Source organism: Equus quagga, chromosome 11 (assembly GCF_021613505.1).
Source record: "Equus quagga isolate Etosha38 chromosome 11, UCLA_HA_Equagga_1.0, whole genome shotgun sequence".
NCBI lineage: Eukaryota > Metazoa > Chordata > Mammalia > Perissodactyla > Equidae > Equus > Equus quagga.
The window spans coordinates 65,721,361-65,737,940 of record NC_060277.1 but is presented as its reverse complement, the minus strand read 5'-3'; positions in this window follow the sequence as shown (position 1 = coordinate 65,737,940).

Here is a 16,580-nt window from a genome sequence, read left to right as displayed (position 1 = left end):
TCTTCAGGGGAGTGTGTGTTTCCAAATGTGGCTTTATAAGGGGGGTGGGGCTGGTGGGAAAGGGATTCTCTGAGAGCAGGTGTCAGTTCTGCTGGGAGCTGGGGCTTGGAGACCAGGTGCAAGGCCTGAGTGTGTTGGCCCACTCAGCTCCCAAGGGAGCTAAGGCAGTGGCGGTGGTGGTGGGTTTGCAGATGCTGGGGCAGAGGGCTCCTGCAGGTTGGGGAAGAAGAAGAGGGAGGACCAGGTATGGCTGGGGCCCCAATAGGGGATGAAGGTGCAGCGAGGACAGAAAAGGCAGGTGCTCAACAATACAGGTCCTTTACTGAGGAGCCAAGCATCTCTGTGTTCAATTCAATTCGACACCTATTTATTGAGTGCCTTCTATGTGCCAGGCACTGTTCTAGGATCTGGGGATGCAGAGATGCAAAAGCCAAGGGCCTTGCCCTCGAGGTGCCTACATTCTGCAGGGGCAGGGGAAGCACAATTACCAAGTGAACAAATTAATAAGTAAGATAAAATTAGGTAGCAGTGAGTGCTGTGAAGAAAATACAGCAAGGGCTGTTATACAGAATATTGTGTGTGTGTGTGTGTGTGTGTGTGTGTGTGTGTGTGTGTGGCTTTGGGCAAGACCCTGGAGGAGGTGACATTTGAGCTGAGACCCAAATGACTAAGGAAGCAGCCCTGGGAAGATCTCGGCAAAGAGCATTCCAAGGGTGGCAACAAGAGGGCTGAAGTCCAGGAAGGGAAGGTAGTGGTCGTGGGAGGGAGCTGGGGCATGAGCTCCCTCAAGGTTCCTGGTGGGGGGAGCCCCTCCGCACTCTGCTCCGCGCCCCCCCCCCCCAGATACTCAGAGAGACAGACAGACATCCAGAGGCAGACACAGAGCTACACATGTGCCCCATATACATTCCCTCCCAGCTCCTCACCCCTCCCTGAGTCCTGCTGCTGAGAAAGTCCCCATGCTCCAATTCAGAGGTTAATAACAGGATAATGGGGAGATGGACACCAGATAAGAGTTGTTTTGGGGACATAAATGCACATAAAATACAACCACATGTTCCAAACAGAGACTGAAAAGACAGGGAGGGAAGGACTGCCATGTTTCCTGACTTCCCGGGGTGGGTGTCTGTTATCTTAGAGACTTCTTTCCATTTTGGAGTGACCTGAGTGCGTCTGTGCTGTCCTGGAGGGGTCTGCATTCTGCAGGCCTGTCTAAGAGGGCTGAGGGGCATGAAGCACAGCTACACGGGAAGGGGGCGGATGTGAGGGAATGAGGACCACCAATGTGGAGAAAGTGGATGGGACAAGGAGTGGGGCCAGAGAAAGGAGGACAGAGGAGGAGGCTGATGGGGGGGCAGTACAGGCGGTACAGGACGCGCGATAGGTGACTTGGCTCATCCTAAATTCTCTCCCTCCCTCTCCCCCGCACCCTCTGCCAGGCATCTACCTCTCTGCCATAGCTGTGTACTACCTCCTGCTGGTGTCCATCATCCTCTCTGTCCTGGTTGCTTCCGGCCTTCCTGCCCCCCTGGGTTGCCTTCTGCAACTTCCTCGAAGGTGTGGCAGGAGGGTCCCTGGGAAGAGAAGTCGCTCGGTGCTGCCCTGTCTGGCATTCCAGGCATGGTGGGGGGGGGTGGTGGTAAGGGTCAGTACAAATGTCCCAGGTGGTAGAGAGGTTCACTGACCCACTTGGGGAGTCCTGGATCTATTACCCCATTCCTTCACATTCTATCACGCTGGGGAAGGTGAAGGACGAACATTTTCACAGGCTTAGGAGAGACACAAGTGTGCCCCAGGTCTCAGGGAGGTGCCTCAGGGGACAGGGTGGGGAAGCTGGGCCCCTGTTGGGAGTCTGTCTCTCTGAGTTGGTATGTGCTTTCTCCGCTCACAGCCCTTCTCCTCATACTCGTGGCCTCCATATTTGTGGAGTCCATGATAATGCAGATGGCGCAGGGCACTGACCTCTCTTTGTGCTAGCCCTTCTATGGGCTCTGGGTCAACACTGTTGTGGCCATTATTGCTGGCGAGCTGAGGGGGGTTGCAATCACAACCATAGGCGATGGGTGGATGAGAGGAGCCCTGCTTCTCCCGGCAGCCTGCTCACTAGCTCTCTCACCTCTCCTAGTTCCACTGACCCCTCCAGCCCACTTCCTGTGATCCTTTGCAGAGCCCTTCAGCCTGGCTTTCTGTCCATCTCTAAAAGCTTCTTTCTCTCCTCCCTCCTTCCTCTCAGGGCTCCTCTCTCTCTTCAGCTACAGGGCATCTTTGTGCTGGTTTCTGTTTTGGGTTGGCCAGTTCACCCAGGCCGGCACACCATACCGGTGCAGGAGGACTTCTCCACCAGCCTGATGAACTCCCGAAGGCCACCCCGACCTTGCTCCCCAGCACGCCCTCTCCAAACTACCTCAAACTACCGACTCTCCACCCTCCAGCGCCTCAGGCCACACCAAGGGGAGCAAAGCGGCTGAACTCCCCGAGGTTTCGCTCGGATCCAACCAAGACGACCGGCCCCCTGAGGGGCGTGACCGGGACCTCCCTGGCTCCGCCCCCAGTGGTTGGCCCCGCCTCCAGGCGGGGCTCGGCATCTCCCGGCGCCGCGGCTCTGGCTCTCTGCAGCCCACCCAGGCCGACAGGGCGAGGAGGGCTTCCCGCGCAGGGCCTCAGCAGATCTTCGGGCGCGGCTGGATCTACTGGTTCTCAGCGCTCGCCTCCCACGCAAGGCAGGGCCTGGCGCTGGCCGGTCCCCGCCGAGGAATCCTTGAGATGTCGAGGCGCGGGCTCTTCGTCGGCACTCAAGCGCGCCGATGCCCCCTCCGCGCCGGCGAGTGCTGGGCGCCGCTCCCCGCGCCCCTGGCCTTGCCCACCGACCCGCCGAGCTCTCGGAGTCGCCTCGGCCTTTCTGAGGTCCGGGGCCGGCTTTTAAGCTGGTTGATCGGCTTCGGACGCAACTCGTTCAGCTTCTGAGCATCCGAGGCGGTGTTGCGTTTTCCATTGGTCCCAGTTCCTGGGAACTTAGCCCTGCCTTAATGTTTAAGCTCAAAACTGCTCCACATCCGACCCACTGACTTCTGGAGTCTCCTCTCACTCCTCCTGGCCCCTAATTTTCTGTTTCTCCCTTTCACTGGTCCGTTTACCCCTTTGCCCTCAGCCCCCTGGAATCGCCTCCCCTTCGCTTCTGAAACCTTTCCCCACTCCGTCCACGTTTGGAAGTAGGAAGCTGCCCTCTGCGGTAAGGGTTGGGGTTGAATCCAAATTTTGTGGGGCCCTTTCTAAGAAAAAGAATACAAAATATGAATTAAAAGTTGGGTATGAAAGTATTTAGAATGATAAAAGAAATGATAAATCACATTTTAAAAAGCTGATAAATACGACGAACGTAAAAACCCAGATAAATAAGATAATTTTACGAATTTCTTGACACATCGCTAATATTTTTCTCCTGTGATCTTTGGTGGCATACTGTCATTGCCTCTTCACATGACGATGATATTATAATTTTCTACAGAGAGGATAATTCAGTTTTTCCTCTAGCACGATTGATTAAAATGTGTTTCTTATTAATACTTTAGGAAAGTTTCTTTCTGCTTCATTACTTTTTATTGGTAATGACATACATTTTTAGGAATGTTGTCAAATTTGGGAAAGCATCTATCAATTTTCACATATGACCTCTTAAAATTTCAGAGCATTTCACATTTTTATATGCAGTTGCTAATCTTAAATGCTCTTTGAATTGACAGGACTCGTGAGCCACTTTTTCCATGAACCTCCTCATTCTAAGGACGTGAGTTTTGTGCCAAATCATCACGAAATTTAAATATTTTCCACTGCCTTTCTTTATATGATCTACTCTTCATTAATTGCATTATCAAATAATCTGTGAATTTTTAAATTATTCCATACATTGGTTTAGAGATTAATATATGCAAGTGTTTTGTCAATGAAGTGTTTTTTCAGGTTGATTTTCTCTGTTATTGGCAATTACGCGTCCATTTCTCAGGAGCTGCCATGCTTTGTCAGAAAAAGATGCATAAGATATGCCAAAAGGCATTCCTATACATGGAGTTTCATAAAACTTTCAACTTTACATAGACCTGCTTGCCATTTCTAGGCTTGCTAGGGATTTGTGCCCTGCAATCACGGGGATGCTGATAAATTCTAATTTATATGATCACCATCGAAAAAGAGAAAATGCATAGTGTAGTTTTAGTTGTAGATGATGTATTGTTGAGGATATTACTGACAGATGAGAATCTCAGTTTTGGGTAGGCATGAATACAAATTGAAGCCTCCTAATTTTTCACATCCAATGGTTGGAATTTTCCAATCATTATCTGGCTTCTGGTGTTGCATATCTTGATTTTGTTCCACTACTCTTTGGGGTTCCTGTACCCAATTCCAACCTGTGTATGTGTGTGTGTCTGTGTGTGTGTGAGTAAGGCCAGCAGGTGTCTGAGAATTCACCTCAACTCTGATGCCATCTATTGGGAGATAGAATCAGATTCCACAGGTAAAAGGGCTCAGCCCAGTAATGCTGCCCTCTGCTTCAGCAGCCAGTGCAAGCCCAAGTTATTACCTGTGCTTCTGACCTACTAGCTACAAACTGGAGGTTCCCATGATCCCCTCCTCAGGTTCATTTAATTTGTTAGAACTGCTCACAGAACTCAAACCCATTTAGTCACTAGATTACTGATTTATTACAAAGCATATTAAAGGATACAAATAAATAGCCAGATGAAGAGATACATAGGGCAAGGTCCTGAATAAAGGAGCTTCTGTCCTTGTGGAGCTTGGGGCCCCAGAACGGTGGAACATGGAAAGATTCTGCTTCCCCAACATGGAAGATCACCACAACAGGCCCAAGGAGCTGTCCTTTTGGATTTTTATGGAGGCTGCATTACGTGGTCATGATTGACTAAGTCATTGGCCATTGGCAATTGATTCAACATCTCCCCCCTCCCCCCACCAAATCAGGGGGTGGGACTGAAAGTTTCAAACCTGTGATCACATGGCTGCTTCTCCTGACAACCAGTCCCCAAACTGGGTGCTTTCTAAATGTTACCTCACCTCATTAACATAACAAAAGACACTTTAAATCACTCTCAACACTTACAAAATTCCAAAGGTTTTGGGAGCTGTGAGCCAGGAACTGTGGACAAAGACCAATATATATCAGAAATATATTTTGGTCATCTGAATGACCAACCATATATGGTCATCTGAATGACCAAATACATGTTTCTTATAAATCACAATATCACAGCCACCCACACCTTTCTCCTACTGGGCACCGTAGGATTCATTCATATTGCAGTGCTGCCTCTTGTCCCGTACCTTTGTTTTACAATATGGGTGATCAGCAGAGTGGATATTAGGAGTATTCCTAGAAGCCATCATTACACTAGGACAGTTAACAATAATTATATACAGGAGTGACTGGAAACACATTATTATATTGAATTTTACTAGTTACTATTGTGGGGGATCAGAATTGGCCTGCTCAAAATGTGTCTCTTTGCCTTGCCTTGATTATTTTTAAGAACAAAAGACTCAGGAAAGAAACTTTGACCTTCCCCCTGACTGCCTAAAAGAAATTTAAAATAAAAGCCTGTCCTCGGGACAGGCCATCACCATAGATAACTCTGGGTTCCAGTAGACTGGGAGGATGCTTGCTAAGGCCACTCTTTAAAGATTGGTGCCTGAGCTAACATCTATTGCCAATCTTCTTTTTTTCTCCCCCCTTCTTTTCTCCCCAAAGCCCCCCAGTACATAGTTGTATATTTTAGTTGTAGGTCCTTCTGGTTGTGCTATGTGGGGCAGTGCCTCAGCATGGCCTGATGAGCAGTGCCATGTCCATGCCCAGGATCCGAACCAGTGAAGTCCCAGGCCACCAAAGTGGAGCAGGTAAACCTAACCACTCAGCCACAGGGCCAGCCCTAAAGGCCACTCTTATCAAAATTCTATTTACCAAACATTTGCTTTTCCATTTCCATGTGAATTGCCTTCCTTCTCTTTGAAGCCCCAAACTACCATCCCCAACATCCTCCTTTGTCTTTAGCTGAAGATGGTATTTAAGATGAGAGACTCTGTCATTTTGGCAAGTTACTCAGATTTCCTGGATTTCTCCTGTGTATACATGATATAAAGCTTTGTTTGATTTTCACCTGTTAGTCTGTCTCATGTCAATTTAATTTGTAGCCTGGCCAGAAGGACCTACAGTGGGTAGAGGAAATGTCTTCCTCCTCTACACTATTGCTGTGTAATTACCCCAAAATTTAGCAGCTTAAAACAACATATATTTGTTAGCTTACAGTTTCTTTGGGTCAGGAATTCAGGTATGTCTTAGGTGAGTCCACTGGTCCACAGTCTCTCATGTAATCAAGGTGTTGACCTAGGGTCTGTGGTCTCATCTCAAGGCTGAAGTGGGGAAGAATCTACTTCCACACTCATCCAGCAGTTGTTAGCAGAGTTTAGTTCCTTACCTGTTGTTGAACCAAGGGCCTCTCCCATGTGGCAGCTTGCTCATCAGAGTGCAAGCTGAGAAGGCCATAGAGGAGTTTGCTAGCAAGATGGAAGACAGAGTCTTTTATAACCTAATCATAGGAGCAATAGCCCATCACTTTAGACATTCATCAGAACCAAATCACTAAATCCAGCCTATTCAAAAAGCAAGAAGATTATATAAGGGCATGAATAGCAGTTGGGAATCATTGGGGGCCAACTTAGAAGTCTGCCTGCCATATCCACTTAATACAAACTGTGTCCTCAGCTCAGCTTCCTTTGGTTGGATTCCCAAAGTGCCCAAGGACATGGTGGGAAAGAGCAGAAGTTGGACTGGAAAGAGTAACCAATTGTAGTTAAAACTTTGGCAAATTTTATAGAAACATATGCCCATGTGAATACATTTTTAGGGCCCTCCAAGGGAGGCATGAAAGGGGCCAATGCCAGTGAGGAGCCCTGAAGCTTAAGCTTCATTAGCTTCTCAGAAAATCAGTTTCTGCTCCTACTCGCAAATCCAAGGCCCCTTTGCCTCTCCAGGCCGGAGTTTGGCCCCTACCTTGTGAAAGCCCTCCGTCCTCCACATTGCTTCTTGCTCTCTCTTCCTAACCTACTTGTCTTCCTCTTTCTCCATTCCATCCTTGTTTTGATTTGGGCACTCAGCAGAGGTTCAGAAAATGTTTGTTGGGTTTAGTTGACATTTTCCCAACACCTGTCAGCACTCCTCTCTGGTTCTTACCTCTTCTCGTCAGTCTACTTTGTTTCTTCTCACCCCTAATATGAACAGAAAAAAATTTCAGAAGTGAATCAATTCTCTCCCCAAAAGAAAATGCTCCTGAGCTCTCTGGACCTGGGCTCGGGGTAGTTCCATGGCCTGGGCAGTAAACTAAAGGATGCAGACAGGCTGCCTCTGGGCATTCTTGTTTCAGTCTGCTAACTCAGGGCTGCCTCTCTTTCTGGATCTGTTTGTACTTTTATCATCTTTTATTGTAACGAAATGGTAATTTCAGGACCACAAGGGGCCAGTCACAGATTTCACAAGCCTTTTCCCCTTATCTAATACACCACTTTCAGCCCTCTGCCGGAAGTGGGATTCTTCAATTATCTAAATGATTTTAGACAATTAGTGCCCTAAGCTGGGGCTTCAGATGACAGAGGGGTTGATTGTACCTTAAAGCAAAGTTTCTGTAAGCCTGATCTGGCACTTATTCCAAGACGGGAGGAGTGGGGGACAAAGGGGAGAGAAAGATTACTTTTCCTAAGGGGGAAATTGTGGGCTTGTGGTAACAACCCATCTCGGCCCTTCTACCTCATGTGGGACACTTAAGGGAAATCTTAAATCTCTGTAGATCCCACAGAGGGTTTAGTGCCCATTAAAAGGCCCTGAATGTCCCTGTATTCCCCACTTAAGTATCCATTAACTTATTAGAAGGATACGGGGTTGGCTCACAGAATCATGACCAGGTCGGGGGATGGGCAGGACCAAGGGAGCTTGGGGACAATGGGGCAAGAAACCAGAAGCAGAAAGCACAGCAACAGACTACTAGCCCGGAGAGCTCCATCCGGACACAGCCACTGTGATAAATGACTCCCGACTCTTCCCCCTTCCTTGTGCTACCCATCAACACCCGATAAACCATGATCAGGTCGTGGGCCAGCTCCCTGGCTGTAGCATGTGCGGGAGACTCCATCAGCTCCTAGAGTAGGAGGTGGGTGACAACCCTTTCCACAGAGATCACCAACAGTGGCAGAGAGGAAATTTCCCCAAGGAATTAACCCTTGAGTCTTCTGTTGGCCTCTGTCACTTACCAGCTATATGGCCTTGGGCAAGGTACTTCATTTCTCTATGTTTCAGTTTTCTCATTAGTAAAAAGGGGATAATAATAGAACCTATGTCATAGAGATGTTATGAGGATAAAATTAGTTATTATTTGTAAAGCTCATAGAACAATGCCTGGCACATAATAAGCACTATGTGATTGGTTTTTGTTTTTTTTGAGATTGGCACCTGAGCTAACATTTGTTGCCAATCTTTTTTATTTTTTTCTTTCTTCTTCTCCCCGAAGCCCCGCAGTGCATAGTTTATACTCTAGCCATAGATCCCTCCCGTTGAACTATGTGGGACGTCACCTCAACATGGCCTGACGAGCAGTGCTAGGTCCGCGCCCAGGATCCAAACCAGCGAAACCCTGGGCCGCCGAAGTGGAGCACGGGAACTTAACCACTCGGCCACGGGGCCGGCCTTCTTGTGTGTATTTTTATAACAAAATATTTTAAAAAGAACAGATGGAAGTTATCAGTAGGCAAATTTTAGGCTGCTCTAAGAAAATAACATTCTAGCAATCAGAAACGTCCCAAATTAACGTGCGCGACATTTTGAGGAAGCAAGTTTCCTATCACTAGAAAATTTTCATCAGAAGTCAAGTTAATGATTGTCAGGGAGACAAAAGAGGGATTTATGCAGCGAGTGAAAGGACAGGCCCTGAAACTTGCAAAATGTCTTCCAGTTACTCTGCGAGATGACCTCAAACATAGTGTTAGAACAGAAAGGGATCATAGAGCAGTGAGGCCCATTTGACCCCACTGCTTTTATTCCAAGGATTTATAATATAAATACTTATTGTAAATACTTAATTGTAATCATATCAAAATTGAAAAGTTTTATCAAGAAGGTTATTTTTCGAATTATGTTAAGTGAAATAAGCCAGCGAGAGAAAGATAATCTGTGTATGACTCCACTCATATGAGGAATTTAAAACTATGGACCAAGAACAGTTTAGTGGATACCAGGGGAAAGGTGGGGTGGGGGGTGGGCACAAAGGGTGAAGTGGTGCACCTACAACGTGACTGACAAACATTAATGTACAATTGAAATTTCACAAGATTGTAACCTATCAATAACTCAATAAAAAAAATAATAATAATAAAAAAAAGGTTATTTTTCTAGAGTAAATCCTATTGAACCATTTTAATCCTTTAATAAATTTTCTATCACAGCATTAAACAATTTCCAAATTTTTGTATTTTCATTTTTTTAACAGCAATTATTTTCAGTGGGATAATGTCTCCTCCATGTTACCTTTACAACAAGATGCCTTGAGTGGTTCTTTTCATATTCACATTTTATCTATAATAGCATCTCCAATTATAAGTTTCTTGAATTCATAATGTCTATTGGACCTAATTTTTTTAATGAAGATTTGATTCTCCTACAAATTTTTTTCTCCCATCAATTTTTAATCAATAAGAGATTTTCCTGTGAAAAACTTGAGTCATTGTTGGTTCTATTGTTTTGGTTGATGGTTTTATTAAATCCAATTTTTTTAGGATAAACTTTTTCATTAAAAATTTTCTTTTAAAGATTTTATTTTGTCCTTTTTCTCCCCAAAGCCCCCCGATACATAGTTGTGTACTTTTAGTTGTGGGTCATTCCAGTTGTGGCACTTGGGACACTGTCTCAGTGTGGCCTGATGAGCAGTGCCATGTCTGTGCCCAGGATCCGAACTGGCGAAACCCTGGGCTGCCAAAGCAGAACGTGAGAACTTAACCACTTGGCCACAGGGCTGGCCCCCCGTATTCAAAAATTATACACAAGAACCAGCCCTGATGGCCTATCAGTTAAAGTTCAGCTCGCTCTGCTTTAGCAGCCCAGATTCAGTTCCCAGGTGCAGAACCATGCCACCTTTACAGAAAAAGTTCGCCAACTGCTGATGTAGAACCTGCATCAGAGTTATCCCAGCCTAGGGGAAAAGAAACTAGGGAATTTGTCCACCAAATCCCTGTCTGTCATTGGTTGAGGGCTGCTTCCAAGGGCATTAACTCCGGCACTTCTGGCCCTGCCCATGGAGGCCTGAGGAGGGCTTGGGCAGCCAAGCCCTCAGAGTCACCCGTGTTCAAATCAGAAGTGTTCACTGTGTAGAAGTGAGTGCTGAGGAGATATGGACACTGACAGTACCAGCTCTAACCCCTCATTGGGTTATCGTGAAATATAATACAGGGAACACTTAACACAGGGTCTGCTCAAAGTATGTGTTCAGTAAATATTGGTCATTATTATTGTTCTTATCACATCCTTCCATGGAGGCATAGTGAGAACTCTAAATCCTCCTAAAGTAGAAGTACAGGCTTCTTCAGCTTTCAGCCTCGCCATATACCTCCTTTGTGTCAGCCACCATCTTGCAAGTGGGGGTAGGAGGTGCCGGAAAAAGGAAAATAAAAATCATGATTTAAGATCCCAAAAATATCCCAGTTATATTTATTCCCTATGCTTAGTTTTTTTGGTAGTTGTCCAACTAACTCCTGCTGGTTTCTGTTAATTGATCAGAGAGGCCCCGACACCACGCCCTCAGCCTCCTCCAGTTATTCTTTCTGTGTATAGTTGTCTTGGCTTGGGCCGTATGGGTTGAGTGAACCCAACCCTACTCTTCTGGCCACAGATGATTGGACCAGGGTTTGGTGCCTGAGCCAAAGGAGTTGACTATAGGGAATAAGCCCCAAACGAGTTGATTGTAAGGGAAGCCAACTGTTCTGTGTTGGCTTGCAAGGAAAGTCTGTCAAATTGGGTGGTTCAATATTGGATGGTGGCAAAATGGGCCTTCCCTCCAGAGCTTTCCCTTCTATCTGTGAGACAATGTGACAGGGAATATTAGGCGTTCCTGTTTTTAAAAGCCTCTTGGCTATTCCTATCAAGTTCTGGGACTTTCTTGGAGGAGAAGGCACTCTTCTCAAGACCCTGCTGGCTTCTCAGTCCCTCTCTCTTCCCTAGAAAATCAGCTTCCAGTCTCCAAGTTCGGTTCCCTTTCCCTCCTTCAAGCCATCTCTGGGCTTACCTTTGCACAGACAAAATCTTCCCGAAGTGCTCTGTTGTGTAAAGGCCCATCTGCCAGCTCTCCATCTCTTCTGTGGTACTAAGTCCCGGCAGGAATTTGAAATTACAGCTCTTCCCTCACCACAGTCAGGTTCTCAGGCATGGCTCTCTTCCCAGCTCTTCCTTGTACTGAAGAAAGAACTAACACACATATTCTTCCTGACGAGAATTATTTCATCCTACCTCCTTAGAACACAGAATTTGTTTTTTGCTATTTTTAAAATATATTTTTTTCCCACTTTAAAAATTAAGGTATAATTCACATGCAACCAAATTCACCCTCTTTAGTGTCAAGTTCTGAGAGTTTTGACAAAAATATACAGATGTGTAACCACCATCACAATCAAGATAGAAAAGAGTTCCATCACTCCCTCAATTCCCGTGCCCCTTTGTGCCGAACCCCTCCCCCCACCCCAGCCTCTGGCAACCTCTCGTCTGCCTTCTGTCCCCTATAGTTTTGCCTTCTCTATAATGTCAAATAAATGGAGTCACACAGTACGTAGGCTTTTAAGTCTGGCTTCTCTCACTTAGCATAAGGCGTTTGAGATTCATCCATATTGTTGTATCAGTCCTTCATTTCTTTTTATTGTTGAGTAATATTCCATTGTATGCAAACATCACTGTTTATCCATTCCCTAGCAGAAGGACATGTGGATTGTTTCCAGTTTTAAGCCATTACCAATAAAGCCCCTGTCAATATTCTTGAATAGGTTTTTGTATGAATATGGATTTCATTTCACTTTGAGCGCGTATCCAAGAGCGGGGTTGCTGGGGAGCAAGGTAACTGTTTGTTTAACTTTATTGGAAACTGGCAAACCATCTTCCAAAGTGGTTGTACAGTTTTGCATTCCCACCAGCATTGTATGAGAATTCTGCTATTGTGTTCTGTGTCCTCGGCAGCACTTGGTATTGTCAGTTTTATTGTTTTGTTCGCCATTCTAAAAGGTGTGTAATGGTGTCTCATTGTGGTTTTACTTTGTGTTTCCCTAATGACTAATATGCTGAATATCTTTTCATGTGCTTATTGGCCATTCATATATTTTATTTGGAGAAATGTCTGTTCAAATCTCTTGGCCTTTTAAAAACTGGGTGGTTTATTTTCCTATTATTATGTTTTGAGAGTTCTTTATACATTCTGAATATAAGTCCTTTATCAGATATGTGATTTGAAAATTTCTCCCAATCCCTGGCTTGTCTTTTCATTTTTTTAACTATGTTTTCCAAAGAGCAGAAATTCTGAATTTTGCAGTCACTTTTTGCTTTGTTTTAAGAGGCAATTTTTTTCTTCCCACTTCTGTTCAGTTGGTATACAGAAGGCAATGGAACTTCCCACAGAGGCAGAGCCAAGCAAGCAGGACACACACTGACAAGCAGGTCTGCCCATCATTTTCCCATCTGCCCAAACCCTGAAGGTCAAGGGGCATCCTTGGGGGCGGGTCCAGCACCCCAGGTCTTCTACCCTGTCTCTACTCAGTGTGTGATCCTCAGACCAGTAGCATGAGCATCCCCTGGGAGCTTGTTAGAAGTAGGGTATCTGCATTGAATGGGATGCCCAGGTCGTTAGTACACACTTTAGAGGTTGAGGAATACCAACAACAACAGGCCCACGTGAAATAAGGAGGCATACTTTCACAGATGCCAAAGAGGGGGAACCTTGTAACTTGCGGGCATTGAAGTGTCCTAGTAATGCCAAGGGCCTGGGAGATCACTGCAAAGAAGAGTCACACTAGCATGCATGCCAGGGTGAGCTGGCCTGGGGTGGGACTGTTTCTGAGTGTCGTGCAGGCAGCAGGGCGAGTCCACATGGGCAGTCAAGGAGCGACCAATAAGACTGTGTAAGCCCCAGTCCGTGCTCTCCAGGCGAGTGTTGCCTGTGGTCATTGAGAGGCTATCGTCCGGTAAGGGATGCCCAGGCACCTGCCCTCACAGGTGGAGCAGTGAGCCATTCCCATTTCAGAAACCTCTCAGCCTTGCACACCATTCTGGCCTCTACTCCGTACCTGTGTGACCAAATTAGCATTATTTTTTGACTGTCTGGCTTCCTTTCTTTGGGGAACTGCCCCTCCCCAAATCCCTGTGGTTCTGGTGGGTTGTCAGTCAGGGCATCCACCTTCCCTGTCCCCCGGTTCCTGTTTAGTTCTAGGTCTAGATGGTCAGCTTCCTCTTTGAATCTGTATTTACTCAGTATCGTCCCAAAACATTCCTTTTTTGCCTAACTTAGTCAGTCTGGGTTCATGCTTGCAACCAAAGAGTTCTCACGGACACACAACCTTATGAGACAGTTGCCCAGGGTGGCTGCTAGGGGTAGTTGGCCTGGGGAGGAGCAGCATCTTTATGAAATATAGGACAAATCGCCTCTTCCTTCCAGCCAATAGAGCTCCCTTGGAGGAGCTTGTCAAGCAAAACGCAGACTGGAGTTTAGTTCTCACTCATCCCCTCAGCTGTGTGCTCTTGTGCAGTACACACTCTGCACAACCTTACATGGAGACCCTGTTGTCAGGTCCCCCACCCTTCCCTTCAGCTCTCTCCTCCTTCCACCTTCCAGTTTACTTCTTCTAGGTTTTTACTTGAGCAACATCAAGGCTGATAACAACTATGTTTACTTTTGTAACTATAGTTAAGCCTTCCGTGCTTTGTCCATCTGTTGATTCTAAAAGCTGAAACTCAATTAACGGTGTTTACCTTATATATTGTGACTATATAAATATCTTTTATTACAGAGCTAGTAATCACTAAGATTACATTTCCTTTCTTGAACTATTTTTAATTACTTTTTGAAAAACAGTATTTGATACATTCACAGGATTATTTGAAATATATATTAGTTATAAATGATTCTAATATGATGAATATCTGTGCATCTATCACTCAGGTCAGGAACCAACAACCTATTGCCAACAATGAATGTGTCTATGCCAGTATAATCCTCTCCGTCCCGTTCCCCTGCCTCCCCTGAGATATAACCTCCATATTGTATTGTGTGTTTATCATTCCAGTGCCTTAGAAAACGTGCAATCGTAATAGTATGTGTGCATAAACAATGTTTTGTTTAGTTGTGCTTTTTATGAACTCTATAAAAATGGTGTCTTATTTATGCTATGTTTTTCAGGAAACGTTATATTTCCAAGATTCTTCCATGTTGTTTTGTGTTGCTGGTAGAACTGCTTACTATGATTAGAAACACTTAGAAACTCCAGGAAAAACTAAAATGAATCCAAGGAAGAAAACACAATCCTCACAATCGCGAGCTCTGCCTGAATGACATTCCCAGTAGGGCCAGCACCCCTTCTTCCAGCTCTGCTCCCTCCTGGTGTAGAACACACATGAGATTATCCCAGCCTACTTACTGCCGGAGGCAAAGGAATTTGTCCACCGACTCCTTATCTGTCGTTAGGTCACGGGTCAGCCTCCAGACCCGAGTGCTCCTGACAGTGGCTGATTGACTGTTCTAAGGATGGCATCTGTCCCTTCAGGGCCAGAGAATGTTTGGACTTGGGACTGAGAGGTCTCTGCTCTGGCAGCTGAAGACGTAAGATGGATAGCCCGGGGTGGAAGGCCCATGCTTCTCACTGTGTGGAGCAGAGGAGAGGCGGAAGGTGGTCTGCAGAGGAAGAGCAGAACACTCAAGGAGAAGTGGGACCCGAGTCAGGGTGCTACGGTCTAAATGTTCGTGTCCCCTCAAAATCCATATGTTGGAAAACTAACCCCCAACGTGATGGTATCGGGAGGTGGGGACTTTGACAGGTGATTAGGTCACAAGAGTAGAGCCCTCATGAATGGGGTCAGTGTACCTATAAAAGAGATCCCACAGAGCTTCCTAGCCTCATGTGAGGACACAGCAAGTAGTCTGTGACCTGGAAGCGGGCCCTCACCCAACCATGATGGCTTGTTAAACAACAATTTAACAATAATAACTACCACTTTCTGGGAATTTACTATGAACCAGTGAGTGCTTTTTGTTCTTTATCTCATTCACTACTGTACCAAGTCTGAGACAAGTATTATGGGCCCCTGTGTTACAGATGAGCAAACTGAGGCCTAAAGAAGCTCTATGACTCATCCAGGTTCACAAGGCTATTACGAAGAAGGCCCATTATTCATCCCTCTGCCAGTTGAACACTAAACCCTGTGTTCTTACCCACATGTACTACTGTCTCCACAAGGTAAACCAACTCTTGTGGAATTCAAACTCACATCACAAATTGAAAGGCTTTCTCCTCGTGAGAATTCCAGGGGCTAATTGAGGTCCCGAAGCCACCATGACCAGGCTACCACTGGTGACTCGGATTATTTTCCTATAACGTAAAAGGGAGGTTAGAAAAAACCTTCTCGGACTGCGTGACACACTCTCATACCCTCCCTACTCCAGATTAGCCCTCAGCTAAGTACTGCCAATCCTCCTCTTTTCGCTGAGGAAGACTGGCCCTGAGCTAACATCCCTGCCCATCTTCCTCCACTTTATACGTGGGTCACCTACCACAGCATGGCTTTTGCCAAGCGGTGCCATGTCAGCACCCAGGATCCGAACCAGCAAACCCTGGGCCACCGAGAAGCGGAATATGCGAACTTAACCGCTGCGCCACCAGGCCGGCCCCTATCCTCCCTCTTCTGGTGCTGAGAAAAAAAGAAGGGAAAAAGATAAAGGAAGAAGGCAGGGAATGGCCACCGTGGACTGGAAGTGAGTAGAGGTACGAGAAGGGTGAAGGGGCTGGGGGAAGCAGTGAGAAGGTTGATTACACCTTTGGAAGACTTTTCCAGATGCTTTCCTGGGGACAAGCTCCTCCCTCCTCCTGCTCCATCAGTGAGCATTTGGGGTTGGGATTAGGGTGGAGGAAATGGGAAGAGAAAAGGAGACTGACCCTTGGAGACCATTACCTTTAGGCGAATGTAGTCATCAGATCCACAGTTCTGAGCTGGGACTGAGGAGCAGGGTTTCAAGAAAGAGTTGGAGCTGCAGTCATGGGCCCCCTCCCCCATTTGACAGCCCCCCAGGAATATTCCATGGCAGTTAGAGGCCCTGTCCTGCTGAATGGCTGTTTTCTTTCCAGATCCCAGGCCCAGTGGTGGCAAGCGCTCTGCCTGATGAAAGTATTTAAAAGATGAGCGACAACTGAGCCTGGCAAAGGAAGGGGGAGATGGGGTGGAGGATAGAAAGGGAGACAGGGGGTGCTCAGGATGGGGACAGGGGACTTTAGGGGCGAGTTCACTGGGTCAG